The sequence below is a fragment of the Sinocyclocheilus anshuiensis genome, unplaced genomic scaffold, assembly GCF_001515605.1.
Source record: "Sinocyclocheilus anshuiensis isolate Anshui unplaced genomic scaffold, SAMN03320099.WGS_v1.1 scaffold734, whole genome shotgun sequence".
Classification (NCBI taxonomy): Eukaryota; Metazoa; Chordata; class Actinopteri; order Cypriniformes; family Cyprinidae; genus Sinocyclocheilus; species Sinocyclocheilus anshuiensis.
In genome coordinates, this window is record NW_015544176.1 from 559,552 (window position 1) to 566,189 (window position 6,638).

The 6,638-nt window shown below is 34.0% G+C and overlaps 1 protein-coding gene across 2 annotated transcripts in view; it reads right to left on the bottom strand.

Annotated features, from left to right (window-relative positions):
* LOC107696219 (phosphoprotein associated with glycosphingolipid-enriched microdomains 1-like) overlaps nt 1-6,638 on the bottom strand; it is a 58,604-nt gene that overhangs the window by 31,486 nt on the left and 20,480 nt on the right. Inside the window, exon 1 of one of the 2 annotated variants that reach the window (XM_016496474.1) lies at nt 4,065-4,112. The exons of the other annotated variant lie outside the window; for it this stretch is intronic. The gene's annotated coding sequence lies outside the window, so the exon portion shown is untranslated. Of the gene's footprint in view, nt 1-4,064; nt 4,113-6,638 lie in introns of those variants that run through there. 2 annotated transcript variants of the gene reach the window in all.

Here is a 6,638-nt window from a genome sequence, read left to right on the forward strand (position 1 = left end):
CCAAAAAAACATGCAAAAAAAAAAAAAAAAAAAACTTAAAATAAATATTATTATTATTATTATATAACATACTGAAATATTACAAATACAACATTTTTACACCTGTCAAAAAATATATAATTTATGTAATTTTGATAAAGAAAAACAAGAGCTTCAGTAGAACAACAGTGAACTGCAGATGAGATGTTGTCAGGCCATATGTCAGTAAAAACAAATTTTCCTGTCCAGGCTCGTAGAACATGCTCTTCAAATGCATGCACAAATGCAGTCAGCTCATTAGTAGAGACTTTAAAACCTGAAGTGGGTCAGAAAATGTAAAGAGTTGTGAGAAAATACGATGCGTGTCAGATCCGTGTCATGTTCAGCAGCGGCAGCTCTTAAAGTAATAGCAGCCAAAAAACCTAATAACCAGCTGCTGTGATGTCTGTTAATCAAAGAACAAAAGAAAAAAAAAAAAAACAGGAAATCAAGAACTTTTGTAGCTTTAAGCTTTCATCTATATTTAATTTAGAATTTAGTGTTTGATAACTTTCAAATTTTTTTTTAATTACTAAAGGCATTTCTTCTCATACTCAAGGCATGTTTAATTCTATTTCCCTGTCATGGAAGTAATTAACAAATAAGCATGCAATGTGTAATTGCATTCTCTTGGGAGCTTTTGTTGCTTTCACATCATATCAGAATTACCAGAATTACACTTTTCAATCCTTTCATGTTATAATTACAAGTTTGAAACTTATAAAAAAGTTTGAATTTACAAAAAGCTCTTTCTTCTCTCATTTGACCGCTGGGACTTCATGTAAAAACCACCAAAGTGGCAACAGCCTTAAAAATTAGCAGCCTCTAAACTGTATATTTTGTCTTGATAAGTCATTTTATTGCAGCCAGTGTTGACTAGTTTGTTCTTATATTTTTAGCAAGAACATATCAAGGTGAAGTTATAGTGTTGAAATGTTTAGCCGTCATCAACAATAAAGCTGCTCTTCCTCATTGCCATAGAAACAAATAATTTCTGAGTTCAAGGATGTGAACAGCTTTCAGTGGAATCTCAGAGTTGCCATTTCGTAACTACAGTAATTCTGAAAACACGAACACAGCTTGATTACGGTGTTTAATCTCTTTAACTTTAATCAATTTCTGTATGTTTCCTACTTGCTCAAGGGCACATGTAAATATGACATTTATTATAATGGGTGTATGTGAAGATTGTTTTTAAGTTCACTTAAATTAGAAGTTGTTATTTTTAAAAGTCTAAGAAATGTTAAAATTGATAGCTCTGAATTATACTGTAATGTTGAGTGGCTATAGTTTATGGTTAAATATTAGAAAAAAAAAAAATTTCATAGAGACATCAGTAGTATTGGTATCAGTGATACTCGCCCTCAGTCATAAAAAGATGCAATTAAATAAACATTTAAAATATACTGTCTTTATGCCGTTTCTTCATTAATTTGAAGATTGAATGTGAAATTGTTGCAACATAAAATTATATTTAAAAACTTCAAGGTGGGATTAATCGCAAGTAATTTCACAAAAATGTGCGATTAATTAGTTATTTTTTAATCGATTGACAGCACTAAATATAATATAATATAATATAATATAATATAATATAATATAATATAATATAATATTTTAAAAATTGATTGACAGCACTAAATATAATATAATATAATATAATATAATATAATATAATATAATATAATATAATATTTTAAAAATTGGGAACATTTGTTGGAGACATTTATGGGAAAATTCTGTCATTTTTGGATGAATTATCCCTTTAAGAACACAGTGAGAATTAGGAAGAAAATGCATTTCTTTCCTACACTGCCTGAAATGCTACAAAAGGAATATTTTGCAATCCTCTGAGATCCAACGCAGAATTTCTACCTGTGACAGAAGGCTATACACCATTGCCTGGTGTTCACATTCTCAGGACTGTATTTTCAGAAAGCTCTCTCCACCATATCAGGCTGTTTGAGACTCCCGCTGGAGTTGACAAACAGGATGATGGATTAGTTCCTCTCGGAGCCTTCGCAGTAAACAGAGTATGTACAGCCCCTCATAATTAAAGAGAAAGCAAATCCAGTCCTAATGCCACACCACCAGGAGGTATTTCTAGGGACTCTTTCAAGGCTAGTGCCTTGGCCCTGGGACCCTCAAGGGCCTTAAATAAACCAGGCAGAGCACAAGGCCACAGGAAACATAGGTTCAGCGGTATAGAAAGAATTCAGCCTAAAAATACACAAGCATGAGCAATAACAGAGGAATATGGACCGGTGTACCCGATGGCATTAGAGGAATGCGGCCCTACGGAGAATCCTGACTCCAGAAAGATGCCTCAGATGATGAAATGAGGTTTATGACCTCAAATGTATGTCTGTGAGCTAAACGCAAATCTGTAGTGGATTAACACGTTGTTGCATCTGCTTGAACACAGAAACAAGCAATTGTACGTGAGATGAAAAAAATACACAAGACTGCTGCTTCCGCTTTCCTTCAAAGGCCTCGCTACACATCTGTGGCACTCAGGCTTCTGGGACGGGTGACAGCATTGCACTTGCACTTGACATTCTGCTTGGGACAATGAATTTGTAGGTCAATAAGAGATTAGCACAGCATCTCAGAGCAGGGATGAATGAGGTGTCAAACGGGTCAAACTCTGTCAGTAAAGGAAAGAAACAAGGGACTCTGGTATGAGCTGAAGTTAAAAAGAGAGAACTACAACTTCCTCTTTTCTTGTGTGGTTTTAAACTGTTTTTGTGGTTCGATTTAAAAGTTTCTGTTTCTCATATTGTCCCTTGTGATCATGAGTAAGAAAAATTATGCTTTGGGCAAAAAACTCTGCAGTTCAAAAACTCTGTATATCTATTAAACAAAAAACTTGGTCATCAGGGATATTAAGGTGCTTCTTTTCACTATTTTTACTATTATATTGATTATGAGCCTGTTAAATAAGGAAATTATGGCGAAGTTTTACAATTCAGAAAAGTGATTCATTCCTTGAAACAGCAACTGAAACAGAAGCTGCTCATCAGGTGCTCAGTGTGGAAACAGTCAAAATCACAAAGTCACTGTGATGCACTGGTATTTCTCTTTTAGATGATACCAGGATTATAAATTGCATTTTTAAGGAAACAAACCATTTGGGTATACATTTAAAAAGAACAGATGTTAAAAGCTGATGAATAACATTTAAAGATTTGCATTTAGTGCAAACAGACAGACACCATGAAAGCCAGAGTTTCCATCAAAAGTAATTTATTAACCATCTTTTTTTTTAGGATTCAATTGAACAAAAATGACACCGCAAAGGTACACCCCACTGCTTTATGAGCGCACAAATCAAGACCATGTGAGGGGTGTTTTTGACAGGAAATTATTATGCTGTCATAAAAACCCTACACCTGCCATCCAGCACTAAATGGGCGCTTTGATGTGGGCTCCTTTAAGATGAGAGCGAGTGTGCAACAAGAAACAATGAGAGGGAGAGAGAATGAGGGTAGGAGAAAGAATGAAACTCCCTTCTGCTGAGCATGTCGTCTTTAGACCTTTGGAAATGGTCTTAGCTAGAAAACAGACATGAAACTGTCAAACACAAACCACACCTTTACTCAGCTCAGAAGTGTCTGTTCTGCATTTTCATATATAGACACAAAGGAAAATGCTATTTCTCTAAAGTCGTCCTTTCATTGCTTAAGAGACTAAAATTCCTTAGGATAAATAAAACCAGACACGAGTGAAACAGTTGTTGACATACAATAAGAGTGGAAATTGTTTACATTCTTTTTATATTCTTGAGACTGAGACTCTATTTTAAAACCTAGCAAGCTGTCTTGCTGTCTCACTGAATTCATAGACAGCTGTCTGTCAGGCAATATGAATATCCTAACTGAAATGAACCTTTGACACACCACATGCAAACAGTGCTTAAAAATGCCCAGCAGATAAAAATACTGGCTAAATTAATCAATTTTCAATTTGATTTAACTTATTTTAATTGACACGTTTTGCCTTTTCAGTAATTGTTGCCTTTGTCTAATTTGGCTAAAACAAGTTACCTTAGAAGGCAGCATAATTGTTGCTCACTAGAACAGCTTCTGCATGCGTTCCATTCTTTGGACAATCTTGTATTTGTCACAGCTGTTCAGACAATCCATTGCTTTCTCTCTGAGTGAGGAGTCGGTTTGTAAAGATGACAGCACACAAAGGACCTTTAATGGAGTTACGAATGGAGTTATCAAAGCCGTGATACTATAATCACTAGTGATGGACTCCGGCTGCTGATGTAATTCTCTCTCCCGTCTGTTCTGTCCTCAGAGGTACATACTGTTCCGTATGACAACCACTGTACCTCTCAGATACACTACATGGTAAATTAAGCTTCAAGTAAACAGTTTGACTGAGCCTTGAATGGGTATTGCAACACAACGCACCTTGGTGGATTTGACAAGTGGGAATACATTCAAATTAAATTCCGTTCAAAAGTTCAGGCTCAGTAAGATTTTTCTTTTTGAAGGAAATTAATAATTTTATTCAGCAAGAATACATTAAATCGATCAAAAGTGGCAGTACACATTTCTATTTCAAATAAATGCTGTTCTGAATCCTGAAAAAAAAAAAAAAAACTCACGGTTTGCACAGAAATATTAAGCAGGACAACGGTTTTCAAAATAAGAATTATTTTTTATTTCTTTATTTATTTTTTGCGGCAAGCCAGCATATTTGAATGATTTCTGAAGGATCATGTGACACTGAAGACTGGAGAAATGATGCTGAAAACTGAGCTTTGCATCACAGGAATAAATAACATTTTAAAATATATTCAAAATAACTGTTTTCTATTTGAATATATTTAAAATATATTCAAATAGAAAACAGTTATTTTAAATAGTAATAATATTTCAGAATATTACTGTTTTACTGCATTTTTTATCAAATAAATGCATCCTGGATGTGCATAAGACTTAATAAACTTCAAAAAATCTTACCGACCCAAAACCTTTTCCAACAATTGTAATTGGTGGAAGTACATATACTGAATAGCCACAGTCCATTTCCATACTCCACATCTGTGTCCAATCACTGCAACAGAATTGATTCAGACAAACATGTAGGCTATGGGTGGGCGGGCACCTCAGCTCATTTCTTATTATTCTCCCATAACCGTCACAGCTGTCAGCATTATCCTTAGTGGCGGTGAAAAGAAAACCTCAGACTAAATCAACACATGTGGCCTGATCGTTCCCATGTGCATTATAGTTTCAAATATTTCCCTTTTCATGTTAACGTAAACTTGTCTTCTCAACTAAATGCTAAAGTGGATATGGAAACTTCCTCTAGCCACAAAAAAAGAGATCACTTTACAGTGCTTGCCAAATATTCTCAAATATATAACATTTCCAGCCTACAATAACATAATATTTCAAATGACAGTTTATTTAGGTAAAAATTTCCCAAAACCCTCCGCCTTTGGCCGAAATCCCGCACTTGGGTGGGTATTGTCGGGAATGCTAACTCTGGGATTTAAAGCCAATGGAGACTCTAAGTGGCCATCTGGCCAGCCTGGTCTCATGTTTATACGTAGGTATTAATACGTAACATTTACAAGCACAAAACGTACATTTTTGTACGATTTATTAATGCTAAAATGTACAATTTAGACGTATTTCAACATTTAAAACGTACAAATTGCTACGTATTTTTAGCTAAAAGACGTAAAAATATTTACATATCTTTTATATCATTAAGATATTCGTATCAATGCATTTTTATCATTTTATCAATAAAAGATTTAGATTTTTAGACCCCTTAACCTACTCCCAAACCTAAACCTACCCATTTTATTCGCTATAAAATGTATTTGTATATAAACGTATACAAATATGCATTTTTATCATTTTATCAATAAGAGATTTAGATTTTTAGACCCCTTAACCTACCTATACAAAACCTGTCCACAAAAACAAGCACACTGTAGTCTTTGAGTGTTTTAAACAAAATCTGCTAAATTAATTTACTGTATATGTGTACCTTTATTATCTTGTGAGCTGTTTTCGCTAAAACTGTCAGAAGTTGGAATGCTAATTATTAGCAATAAATTCTGATATTTGTTATTATTATCTTTCAAATGGAAAAAAACCCCCACTGTGCAATTGCATATTAAGAGGATGCTCATCAAATTAATCTGGATTACTTCATCAGGAGTTGTGTTTCGCTGACTGTAATTGGGCTAATCTAGCTTTGTTTTGATGGTGGAAATTTTATGTTGCTAATCGCTGAAAATATTATCCTCCAGATAATCCACTCCGTGAACTCGTGAAGGCGTGCGCGCATCATTCAAACCAGTGTTGCCAGATTGGACAGATTGGAATATCGTACCAGAAGCTTAAAATTATCATATTTGGAAGAAAATTATTGTACACGAGTAAAAACGTACAGAATACAGCTATTTATCTACTAGACTAGAACAACAACTTTTTGACACAACCTTCAAATCATCACAATAAATAAATAACTATGCTAGGGCCCTATGAAATACATTTTATTTTTTCCCAAATTCCTTTTTTTTTTTTTATTCCAAATTTACATTTTTTTGGGTTCTGTTTTTTTTTTTTCCATTTTAATTTTTTTGG